Raw genomic sequence first — 12,625 nt, 5'->3', positions numbered from 1 at the left:
CGGCTGACACAATTCACACCAAGGCAAAGAGACCACCGCGCTCCGGGGCCATCCCGGCAGCAGCTGCCTGCCTGCTGCCTCCCCCGGCACTGCCTCGCTGCAGCAAGGCAGCTCCAACACCGACCTGGCGCTTTGGGGACGGGGTTTGCGCCAGCAGAGCCGGGCGCGCAGAGGGAAGAGCGCACACCCGAGCAACAGGGAGGCCCGCGCTTCCTCGCTGGGCCCCGCTTAGTGGTTTGCTCCCCCTCACCCCCCCCAGTTTTCTGACAGGAGCTGCAGCGCGGCCGGCTGCAGCCCCGCGGGGCCGTGTCACCCCCCGAGGGCCCTCGCAGCCCCCAGCTGCACGTCCCGGCCCCGACAGACGCGCCCAGGGCGCTCGTCCCCCGGGGCCGCCCCAGCGCGCGGCTGCAGCAGGACACCCCGCCGCCAGCAAAGGCCACGGCGCCTCTCCCCGGCCCCGCGGGCGGCCACGGCTCCCACCTCCTCTCTCCGCAGCAGCCACCCCCCGCGGCAGCCCCGCGGCTCCTGCCCGCTGCGGGGCGCTGGGCACCGACGCGCCCGGGGCGCTGCCGGGAGCAGCATCCCCCGCCGGCAGAACCGCTCTGCCGGCGGGCAGCTGGCCCAGGCCCTCCGCCCGCAGCTCGGCGCCGCCGCCGCTCCCGGGGCTGCCGGGCGCCCGCGGCCCCTTCCTCCTCCGCAGGAGCCGCCGGATCTTCTCCATCCTCCGCCGGGGCGGGACACGACGATGGCGCCGCTTCGCCTCGGGGAGCCCCGAGAAGAGAAAAGCAGGGAGGGCGGCACCGGCACCGGCACCGGCACCGGCACCGGCACCGGCACCGGCACCGGCACCGGCACCGGCACCGGCACCGGCACCGGCACCGGCCGCCAGAGGTCGCGCGAGCACCACGCAGCTGCCCCCGGCCCGGCCAGGACGCTCGGGCGCGTCACAAGGGGCTGGGGGGGGCGGGGCGGGGCGGGGCGGGGCGCCGCCGCCGTCTTCCGCTGCCGAGGGGGGCGGGGCGGTGGGTGTCGGGCTGGGCGCTGCGGCCGCGCGGGGGCGGCTGGGGACTGCGGAGTTTCTGTGGCGGCTCCTGCGGCGGCTCCTGCGCGGGGCCGGGGCCGGGGCCGGGGCCGGGGCCGGGGCCGGGGCCGGGGGGAAGCGCTGTTCGCGGTGGGGGGGGCCGGGGGCTGCCGGTGCGGAGGGGCTGCCGGGGTCTCCCGTGCGGCTCCTGCCCGGCGGGGCCTGGCGCGGGCCAGAGCCGGGTGCTGCGGGCTGTGTCCAGGCGGGTCTGCGAAACCTCCGCGGACAGACGCTGCCCGGCTGCCCTGGGCCACCCGCCCCCTGCCACTGTGCTCTAACTGAAGAGTCCCCACGGATTTGAGAGTCATGGCTGGCTGCTAGAAATGCTGATCTCTTCTAAAATGCGTAAAAGCCGGGGAAGGACACACAGGCAAGAACAGGGTGATAAGGTGTGAAAACAAAGCCTGCCAGTTACATGAACAGGCTCTCTCTGGATGCCCTAACTAAAAAAGGGTGTGAGCTAGTGAGAGGAGGCTCTGGAAGCATCAGGTCTGCAATACGCTGATGACCTCATTCCCAAGCTTTTCTCTACAGTACCAACATTAGAACAAAAATGCTGCAGAAATCTCCTCTCCCTGCAGGTGTTGCTATGCTCCCTTCATCTGAAGGATCAGCCAGTGGCATAAGAAGCGCCTTCAGAAAGGCTCCTGGTGTGGTCCTGTTTTGCTAAGCAGCAAATCTTTTATCCCTCCATCCTTAGAGTCAAAAGGCTCAGGCTCCACACCGTTCATCCACTGCTTGGGTAAAAATGCCTTTGACCTGCTGTGACAGCTCGAACAAGGTGGGCAGCATCAGCCCGCTGTGCCACCTGCCTTTGTCAGCTCATTTCACTGCTGAAGTCCTCAAAGCAGGCTGGGCAGTGGCCAGGCAGCTGCTGCTGGGGATACCTGCAGGGAAGCAGCACCTTCCCCTGCTTTACAGGCCTTCTAAGTGCAGGGAAAGGTACTGAAAAATGGAGCATTTCATCCGTTTTCTCACACGGATGCTCAAGTGTTTGGCCACACTACTGCAACAAATTTAAAGCCTGTGTAAGGCCTGACCCAACCAACAAGTGGGTACATTTCCCATGCCCTGTCCTTTTCACCCCAACACTGTAGTCAGGAGGACGAGGAGCACAGATAGGGCAGAAAAGTGCAAAGACTCGAATGGGCATGGAAGCAGGATCATAGATGAAAAAACATCTCCAAACCCGAACGAGAGTGGGCCCTTGCTTTTCAGCAAAGGAAGAACTGCCTCTGCTGAATTGGGATTGTCTGTACTATAAATACCCGTTCTGTGGGTATATTGTCTCTTTCCTCTGCCAAAGAGTATTTTACCAGGAGACAAGAGAAGGACTCAAACCGAGCTACTATCCAATGAACTTTCCCCCAAACTTGTTCCCTGGGCAAAGGCTGCAGCAGCAACTGGGGCTGCTGAAAGCAGGTTTTTGACTCTTGGAGTCCTTTGAAGTGGAAAATGCCAGCGGAACGGGGCTGCTCTGTGCTTTGAAGATGGGACTTGCCCCATGCAGGGAAAGGTTTGTGTTCTTTGCTCCCACTAAGCGGAATTGCTCTCTTGCTTCAGGACTTCCCTGCCACTCTTCCCGTGGGGCCAGGTTCACGCAAACGCTGCTTTCTCCTCTGCTCACGTATCATGAAGAGAGCAATGGGCTCACAGCAGCTGAAATGTACATCCCAAAACACCTTTCTGACAACGGGGAATTCCAGGTCCTGTGTTTTTTCCACGTGTTGGTAATACAGCTAGTTCCACTGATGCCAAGGGACCTAATGTCTTGTTTTAAACTCAGTCCATGTGTGATTTTCTTGGGAACACCTGGAAGAGCATGTGTGACCTGTTCTTCATTTGTCTAAGCATTACAATGTAAAATGTTGAAAAGTCATGAAAACACAGAGCCAGAGAAGTTGAGAGAGACAGAGGCAGGAAAGCCCCCTACAGTGAGAAAACCGGAGATGCTTCAATCCTGCCAGTGTTTCTGATGCTCCCAGTGAATTCAAATGAGCATTTCTGGGACAGGCCTTTGAAATGGGACTAAGGTCCAGGAAAAGGCTTCAGAAGCCTGAGAATCTGTAAAAAGGGAGCGGGGAGCAAAGGCTGCGTCCCGGTGGCACAGAAAAATCTCTTGTTTTAGATCAGTTGCTGTGGCTGAAATTGAAACATGAGTCAAGTATGAGTAAACCAAGGCACCAAGGAAAAAAAGGATCCAGTTTAAAGAGGTCTTCATTAACGCAGCCCGAAAGGAGTCGTTTAGGACGACCTCCCTCCCCTTGGGACCAACGACCAAGTTCGTGATGCTCTTGGACTGAATTAAGGTGAAACGACACCAGCCAACCAGTTTTATGATTTATTAACACAAAAGACATGGTTAGGAACGATAACTCAATGGCAATTACTTCAACTAGATAAACAAGTCCCATGCCGCACGTTTTGAACACATCTCATCAACATTCATCAAAAGAGAGGGGGGAGAGGGAGAGAGAGAGAGGGAGAGAGAGAGAGAGAGAGAGAGAGATATCACCACCTGTGGATCCAGTGGTGTCCTGTTGGTCCCCTTCACTCTGGGTGTCTCGGCGGTGGGGGGGGTCCCCCACTTAGCTTCTAGTGGTGCCATTTTTATACAGTCCAAGTCCCCAAATCTCCGCCCAGTTCCAAGAAACCTCATGCATATGCATGGTGGGCATTAGAGGCATGGTCTGGTTCAGTGCAGCCTCGCTGTGTCCCGGGTGGTCGCAGGGAGACCATTTCAGGGGTCGCAGCACCTCAGTCTTGTTTCCACCAGAAACAGATGGCTTGCTCGTACAATGGAAAAACACCACCTCAGTCCTGTTTCCTCCGGGAACAAATGGAAATGGATGGCTTGCTCATGGTTATGGTTTCCTGCAAGATCTGCAACGTGCGCAACAAGGCTCGCATCTTAGGTACCAAGAAATGTATAAGGCAAAAGTTCACTCATCAGTCCGCCACACTCATCTGCAAACAGGAGAAGCCCTGTTTCCCTTGCTTAGTATGCACATAGCCTCTACTGTGAATAGTGATCCTTCTTAATAGAGCACCAGGCCCCAAACGCCTTGGCACTAGGCTTACAAGATGCCTGTAGGGTTAGGACCAGTGCGGGAGCAGCAGAGGGCTTAGGCTTGAGGCATCAGCGGGGAGGTTGCGCTTTGCAGTTGGTGGGCTTCTGGAAAGCTTGTGGGAGATGGCTGCGCGCTGGGCTTCATGTTTCTGCTGAGCATTTTGGGAATGGGCTGACTCTGTGGCCCGGGGGTCTGTGTTTGTGTGGGGATGACGGCTTAAGCCTGCTCTAGCACTTGAAGGCAAGTGATGCGGGCTAGGGCTTAGCTTCAGACCCAGGGTAAGAGAGCGGGTGGTGGTGGTGGGGGGGTAAGGAATCAGGCTGCAGCGTAGCAGTTTGGGCTTGGCCTTAGCGACCAGAGGAGGGGAAGGAGGGAAGGCGGAAGGGCAGGGCTTCAGCTTAGTGGTGAGGCTGCAGGTCTGGCCCTGCCAGAGGAGCTCTCGCAGGCCCTGTGCCAGTGGCATCCCCATTACCTGAAGCCTCCTGACCTCCCCAACATAGGTGTTGTCTCTTGGCCGAGAGCTCCGTGCCCTTCATGTGCTCCCACGCCGGCCTCCAGCTTCTGCCTGCTCACCTGAGGGCACACAGAGCACCGCCTCATCAGCACCCGAGTGCTGTCCCCCCAAACCTGACCCTGCCTCTGCAAGCCCCCAACCCTTCTGCCCTCCTGGCATGACCCTGCCCTTCCCTGCAGCACCTCACCATGCCAGCCTGCTGCTCCCCACCAAGCAGCTTCCTGCACCACAAGTGACCTCACAACCGAGAGCCCAGCCCTCACACCGCCACTCGCAGCTCCCCCTCGCCTGCCTGTGCCCTCTGCTCTCAGCTCCATGCGCTTGCACTCTCAGACTAAACACCAGCCCTGCCATGCCTCTGCCTCTGCCTCCCAGGCCCCAAATGCCGTGGCGCTAGGCTTACAAGACGCCTGGAGGGTTCGGGCCTTTGGGGCAGCAACATAGGGCTTAGGCTTCAGGCGTCAGCGGGGAGGTTGCGCTTTGCAGTTGGTGGTGGGCTTTGGGAAAGCTTGTGGGTGATGGCTGAGTGCTGGGCTTCATGTTTCTGCTGAGCGTTTTTGGAATGGGCGAATTCTGTGGTCTGGGGGTGTGTGTTTGTGTGGGGGTGAGGGCTAGAGCCTGGTCTAGCACTTGAAGGCAAGTGATGAGGGCTAGGCCTTAGCTTCAGACACAGGGCAAGAGTGAGGGTAGGGGTAAGGATTCAGGCTGCAGTGTAGTAGTTTGGGTTTGTCCTTAGCCACTAGAGGGGGGAAGGAGGGAAGGTGGAAGGGTAGGGCTTCAGCTTAGTGGTTAGGCTTCGGGTATGGTCCTGCCAGAGGAGCTCTCGCAGGCCCTGTGCCAGCGGCATCCCCATTACCTGAAGCCTCCTGACCTCCCCAACATAGGTGTTGTCTCTTGGCCAAGAGCTCCATGCCCTTCATGTGCTCACACACCGGCCTCCAGCTTCTGCCTGCTCACCTGAGGGCACACAGAGCACCTCCTCATCAGCACCCGAGTGCTGTCCCCCCAAACCTGACCCTGCCTCTGCAAGCCCCCAACCCTTCTGCCCTCCTGGCATGACCCTGCCCTTCCCTGCAGCACCTCACCATGCCAGCCTGCTGCTCCCCACCAAGCAGCTTCCTGCACCACAAGTGACCTCACAACCGAGAGCCCAGCCCTCACACCGCCACTCGCAGCTCCCCCTCCTGAAGCCTCCTGACCACCCCAACATAGGTGTTGTCTCTTGGCCAGGAGCTCCATGGCCTTCATGTGCTCATACCACGTATGGCCTAATGCGGAAGAATGTGAAGGAGACAGGCTGTGGAAAGTAGCCAGACCATCCTAGGAGGAAAAAGAAACAGTGTAAACTCTCCTGCACATCTTTTCTGTTACAACTCCTAGCTTGGCATGCTTTATGGGATATTATCATGTAACCATTTCACGATCATAACATAATTGTGTTTATTGCGCATAAGTCTGTTGCATAAAAACCTATTAGTTCCCCCTCTCCGTGTCCCTCGCCATGGTCAAATACTCAGCGGCCTCTGGGACTCTCCTGTCTTTTTATTGCCTCGATCTGGATAACACTGGGGAACCCCTGCATAAACACAGAGGTAAGAATTGCCTTCTAATGATCCTTGTGTTCGTTTTATTTGTGTATCCGTCCCTGCCCGGAGCTAGGGTGGCACCCCCACCTTGCCCCCACAATTGGCGTAGTCTGCAGGATAGACAAATAATGATACCGTGGTCTAAGAAGGTGAAGGGGGAAGGCAAGAGCCAGAGGGAAGTTGCTCGCCCTCGACCACCTGGATGGCCCCAGACTGAGCACCGGGGGCCGGCAGCCGCATTAGTTGCTATGTTGGCCATCCCAGAGAACTGGCCGGAGCTGGCAAAAGGGGAAGACATCACCCCGAAGGCAGCTGAATTGTAGGGGATTTGCGAGATGCAAAGGCGATAGCCCAAGAAGTGATTACAGCACAAGCTGAGAAAAGCCAAGATTTAGCAAGATGGAGCAGCTAGCTCTGCGGATGGCTAATAAGCACTGCGGGCGTTATGGAAAGGTGCCCGCTACTGCTTCTCAGGTGCGGGTGATTATAGCTCGACCTTCCTGGGATCCAGAGGAGTGGGATGGTAATATTTGGAGTACCTCATCTGACTCAGAAATTGAGTCTGATATTGAGCAAGAACCCGCTAACACTCCGGTGCAGCCGCTTGTTCAGATGCGGGGGGAGCGACACATAAATAGGGATACCGTAGAGCAATCAAGGACTTATACGCCAAAGGAATTACGTGAGTTTTTGACTACATTTCAGCAACAACCAAGGGAGTTATTACTAGCGTGGATGGTGAGAGCCTGGGACAATGGGGCTGGATCATTAACGTTATTAAGGGAAGAACTGAATTTAATGAGCCCGTTGTCCACAGATGCTCAAGTGCAGTATTATGCCTCCCAACTTAACGTTTGCATGAGATAGCGCCAGTAACTCTATAGTTGCTCCTCTGCTCTACCAGTGGTTATGTGCCGCAGGGGTAGCGGCTTACCCATCTACAGGTGAGCTGGGCACCACGGTGGGGGCATGCCATATCATGGAAGAAGGAATAAATGTTGCGACAGTTGGGGGTGGCCATTGGACGAGCTGATGATAATGGTCCAGATGGCATAGAAATAACTTGGCAAATGAAAATGCGGCTATTGAAATTGGCCCCAAGTGCCTTGAAACCGCTCCTGTTAGGGATGGCGATGCCTGCTACTGGTACAGTAGCAGCCTTGGTGAATAATTTGCGAGACCTAGCTTTGGTGGGTGGACCAGATTCTAAACGGGTAAGGGTGGCTCAGAAAGTTGGAGCAAAGAGACAGGGAGGAGCGACTAAGGTGAGCGGAAAGGTTACACAAAAACAGATGTGGACTGACTTGCTGCAGGCGGGGATATTGCAGGATGAGATCAATGGCTTGCCAACTGCCGATTTATTCAAGCATGGCAGCATTTGCCTGCCAATCAACAAAACCGAGTTAAACCCACTGCCCCACCTGCACCCAGTGCTCCCTGGAAGCTGCCTGCTAAGAAACAATGAAGGGGAGGCAGGTCCCCCGAAATCCGAGCGTGAGTTGCAGCATATCATCTGAGGGACAGGCGCCCATATGTACCCCTGCGAATTAGATGACACTCGGGAGGGGAAATAGCTGTGCTTGCTTTAGTAGATACAGGAGCAGAAGTTACAGTGCCACACAGTGCCCTAAACCCTGGAAAAGCAACAGGGCACTTCTGTGGTTTGGGTGGATCTGCCACCCCTGCTGTCGGGCAATAGTTCCTTTAGTGATTGGGAAAAACCCTCCCTTCTCCATTCCAGTCTTATTGGCACCCATTCATGCATATATTTTAGGAACTGATGTGTTACTAGGTTGAGATATACACCCAATGCAAGGATTCTTCTCTTTTGCAAGGAGTCCCTCACTGCCACAAGCACGAGGAATCACTCTAATCAGAGGGTACCCAAACTGGGACCCTGTAGATTTGCCTGTACCAACTACTGTTGTGTAAATAAAACAGGACAGAATACCAGGAGGAGAAACAGAAATTCAAGAAACAAAAGATGCTCTCTTACATGCACACATAATACACCCTGCCCTATCGGCCTTTAATAACCCCATATGGCCTGCGGAGAAGCCGGATGGCTCCTGGCGTACGATTGTGGATTACAGAGAATTGAGTAAGGTGGTCCCACCCCTGATGGCAGTGGTCCCCAATATGGTGACTTTGTTAGAAGAAGTGGGTAAAAATTTGCAAGAATGGAAGGCTGAGGTGGATTTGGCAAACGCCTTTTTCTCTATTGCTATATCCCCAGCCTCGCAGGACCAATTTGCCTTCACTTGGAGTGGTAAGCAGTATACATTCCAAGTCCTTCCGCAGGGATATAGGCATAGCCCCACTATATGTCATCAAATGGTCGCTGCTGACCTCCCAACACCTCTCCCAGAATGTACTAGTCATCATTACATCAATGATATTTTGAGAACGGGATCATCTGAACATCAGGTGAAAGGGCAACTAATGGCACTGACGCATGCTTTCCAGGATAGGGGATGGGCTGTGAACCCCAGAAAGGTACAAGGATCAGATATTAGTGTTCAATTTCTAGGAGTAGTGTGGAGAGGACAAACGACGGCCATTCCTGAAAAAGTGTGTAATACTATCCAGCAATGCCTTGTCCCTACGACTATAAAACAGCTGCAAGCTTTCCTAGGTCTCCGAGGACTCCGGTGAACTTTTATACCTCATTTAGCATACTTGATGCGGCCCTTGCAGCGTTTAACAAAGAAAAGCAGTCAGTGGCAGTGGACCAAAGAGCACCAGCAGGCTTTTGCTTTGTGCAAGGAAGCGGTGGTCCAACACTCTGAGTTATTTACACCCTATGAAGGACAATGTTTTGAATTGGAAGTTACAGTTATGGGAGATACAGTATCTTGGGGGTTATGACAGCAATGTGCTCGTGCACAGTGTGAGCCCGTAGGGTTCTGGTCCCGCTCATCACAAGGAGCTACAGCAGATTACACTGCCCTTAGAAAAACAACTCCTAGCAGTGGTATGGGCCCTGCAGGACACAGAACAAATTACTGAATGCCATCATGTCACTGCGCATACACCCTTCCCAATTCAAGCGTGGGTAAATGATGACACTGTTAGAGCCCATGTTGGAGTGGCGCAAACTGCAACGCAATGGAAGTGGAAACATTCTTTGCAAGCTCGACTGAAAGGAGGGAAGAAGGAGTTAAGCACCCCACATGCCACTTTACTGGGAGAAGTACAGTTTAAGCACATGCCCTTACTACCTGAACCGGAGGGTCTACCTCTTCCTGCCTCCCCCCACCCACCCCCCCGGCAGAAGTGTCACCGGTACAAGAAGCTCCTCCCTTTGAGATGTTATCTCCTGGACAGCAGGAGTGGCCTTGGTTTTCCGATGGTAGTGCAGTGTATTCTTGGGCAGGAGAACGCGTATGGCATTCTGTGGCATACAACCCTGCCATGGACACTATCTGTTTTGCCCCCGGAACAGGATACACCAGTCAGTGGGCTGAACTAAAAGCCACAGCTATAGCTTTAGATGAAGGGCATCTCGATACAGATAGTTGGGTAGTGTACAAAGGCTTGCAAGCTTGGCTGCCAACATGGACCGCTGCACAATGGAAAATACATGATAGGGAACTTTGGGGAAGCTCCTTGTGGGAAAAAAATTGGAGTATTGAGCAGACAAAAGTTATTTCAGTACGACACGCTGATGCCCATCAAAGGCAAGAGCCTCTTGAAATGCAATATAATTCAGTGGTTGACTGAATGGCAACCCCCTCAGAACTGAAACAGGCCCGACAAGCGCACAAACGGTCAGGGCATCGGGGCCCTGTCACCGCTCGAGCTTGGGACTTGTCGCGACGACACCCCATGCTAGCGCTACACTGCTGTAAGACTGCACGTGCTAATTGTTCCCCCTGTATGAAGGTAGTAAAATTACCTCTAACTAGGACATACGGTCGTGTTAAATGAGGCGAACAACCATTTACAACCTGGCAAGTAGATTCTATAGGCCCATTGCCCCCTTCACAGGGACAAAAGTATATTCGAACTGCCGCAGACACCTACACAAGTCTGATGTGCACACATCCCACCTCTCATGCAAATCAGTCCGCCACTGTACGAGGTTTAGAGCAACTGATGTATACCAATGGGATACCTAAAGAAATACAGCGTGATCAAGGTACCCACTTTGTGGGACATGTAGTGCAGGAATGGGCAAAGGATTTGGGGATCACCTGGATTTTACACATCCCATACCATCCCCAAGCTAGTGGACTAATAGAAAGAATGAATGGTTTACTGAAAGAGCAAGTTCGAAAACTCACCCCAACACAGACATTAAAGCGATGGGCAAGTGTATTGCCCCAGGCACTATTCATGCTTAACAAGAGACGTGTGGGAGTACTTACTCCCTATGAGGGAGTGCAAATTAAACCAACATTGGCACCCCCCGCCCGAATATCAATTATGGAAGGAGGGGTTGCCCCCCACATGCTTGCCTCACGAGAAGTAGAATTCTATGCATCCAAACCGTTATTAAGTGCCAAGCAGAAAAATACAAGCCTACACTTGCAGCTCGATTGTCCATCGCAGCTTGTATGGCTATTCACACCTTTGGTATCTGTTCAAGTAACCCCACTTCTACTAACTTCCTCTCCAGATTTCTCGTTCCAGGTATCCGCACCTGCGCCAGTAAATATTTCACAAGGAAAACCAATACTGCAAAGAATTTTAGTCCATAATGCTGGAGTACCTCACATTCAGCAAACACCTTCAACACATTCCTTAGCTAATGTGTGGATATTAAATCCTCACAAGGAAAAACGACCTGGTACCATCCTGGCAGATGGGCCAGGAGCGACGGTCCTAGTGCTCCCTGATGGCGATACAATACCTTTTTAGCTCCCTGCTAACAGGTTATCCCCTCGGCATTTGTGAAGTATTGCTCGCATGTTGCATCCTGTGCTCCCCAACAAATGCGATTGACTTACAGGATCATCCCGCACCACATAAAAATACATAGATCTGGCTAGCTCAGCGTTTGGCTAACTTCTCTGCCTTTTGTATTGCAGGTGGACGGTCTCTTGATGATGTACTAACCACATGTTATATAGGAATACTAACCTCCCTTCAAATATTACCAAATTATACCTTCTTGAGAAATTTTGATATCCAACTCACCCCCTTGAATTTACACGATCTGGGAACAGTCTCTACTAAATGAACACCTTGGAGGTATTCATTTTAGATTGCCAACGTGTCCAAAGCAGATTTATGTTTTTGCTTTGTCCATGCTGCCACACCAAAGTATGATATGACCAATATGCAGTTGAAATGCAATAGTACTATGAATATAACCTTTAGGGTGGTTCTTTTTAGGCGGCACCACTGCTTACACTTATGTGCCAGCCAATACCACCGATGGCCCTTGCGCTATTGTGCTAAGCATCCTCCCTTTTATGACAGAACAAAAGAGGAAGCCACGGCATGTTTTGCATGCCACATGTGACCCCCACATGAATCTGTTTTCTCATGGAGAGGCTCTAGGATTCTTACGGAGCCCAACTGGTGTCCCGGGGTGGTAACCCCTAATTATAAACAAGTAGAACATGTCGCCTGTGCTTTAGCCCAAGGACTAAATTGGACATCTAAAGCCATCGCCTCTTGAAACAAAGGCTTCAGTGCAATATGACAAAGCACTTTGCAAAATCCATTAGTAATTGACTACCTTCTGCTCCAACATAACCATGGATGCCATGATTTTGCTGGCATGTGCTGCTTCAACATACCTGATGAATCAGCATCTATTGAAACTAACATCAACCATCTGCAAGATATTATTCAACACATTTGCCAAAATGATGGTGAAGCACGGCTAGCCAACTGGTTCAGTTCTCTAACCAGGCAAGGAGGGCTTCTGTTTCTTTTTGGCCTTGTTTTATGTTATGTTATAGCATGATTTCTCTGTAAAATCCCTTGTCCACACTCATCACACCCTCATAAAGATTGGGACAGCCTGTGACTAGCACCTCATTGCGGGGGTGGAATGTAGGGAGTAATGCGGAAGAATGTCGAGGAGGCAGGTGATGGGAACTAGCCAGACTGTCCCAGGAGGAAAAAGAAGCAGTGTAATGTGTCTTGCACATCTTATCTGTTCCAACCCCTAGCTTGACATGCTTTAGCAGTTATAATATCACACGACCATTTCATGAGCATAATGTAATTCTGCTTATTGTGCATGTGCCTGTTGCATAAAAGCCTATTAGTTCCCCCTCCCCGGGTTCCTCGCCATGGACAAACACTCAGCAGTGCCAGGAATTCTCCTGTCTTCTTATTGCCTCCAGGGGAGATAACACTGGGGAAGGCCCGCATAGACACAGAAGTAGTAAAGGCCTTCTAAGGATCCTTGTGT

This window comes from Dromaius novaehollandiae, chromosome 28 (assembly GCF_036370855.1).
Source record: "Dromaius novaehollandiae isolate bDroNov1 chromosome 28, bDroNov1.hap1, whole genome shotgun sequence".
NCBI lineage: Eukaryota > Metazoa > Chordata > Aves > Casuariiformes > Dromaiidae > Dromaius > Dromaius novaehollandiae.
This window is presented reverse-complemented; position numbering follows the sequence as displayed.